General features: G+C 45.2%; 1 protein-coding gene across 3 annotated transcripts in view; it reads right to left on the bottom strand.

Annotated features, from left to right (window-relative positions):
* Positions 1 to 496, bottom strand: part of sgcd (sarcoglycan, delta (dystrophin-associated glycoprotein)) — a 361,460-nt gene that overhangs the window by 68,948 nt on the left and 292,016 nt on the right. The window lies entirely within an intron of this gene.

Here is a 496-nt window from a genome sequence, read left to right on the forward strand (position 1 = left end):
ATTTAACATAAGAAAACTGATGGGATATGAAATATAGACACTTTTTCAAAGTGATTTTGAGTTGTTCTTGTTCCCCACGACGGGTTGAATCCATTCTTTTCCACCTTTCTCTTTCTCCCAGTCTTTGTTATACTTCTTCCCGTATTTCACCCTCTTTATCCCGGGCATTTATTCTTCCAAAAACTCTCCTACAGTCCACTCACCATTAGTCGCTACTCGCGCATTTTCCTGACCAGAAAACACCAGACTGCCCTGCTCGGCCTCTGATTGGCTGGTACTCGTTTCCATCTGGGTCAGAGCCAATTAGAAGCAGGAAGTGGGCGGGAAATAACGCTGCTGTCAATAGTGTTTATGGGGAAAGGGGCGGGATCGAGCGAACCGGCAATAACAAGCTGGGAACAAGCCCAAATGAGCAACTACACTTTAGTGACAAGCCCCAAAAAAAACGCAACCCGCGACTACCAATATCTGTAAGCGACTTTACAGAAAAACAAGC

This window comes from Etheostoma spectabile, chromosome 13 (genome assembly GCF_008692095.1).
Source record: "Etheostoma spectabile isolate EspeVRDwgs_2016 chromosome 13, UIUC_Espe_1.0, whole genome shotgun sequence".
Lineage (NCBI taxonomy): Eukaryota > Metazoa > Chordata > Actinopteri > Perciformes > Percidae > Etheostoma > Etheostoma spectabile.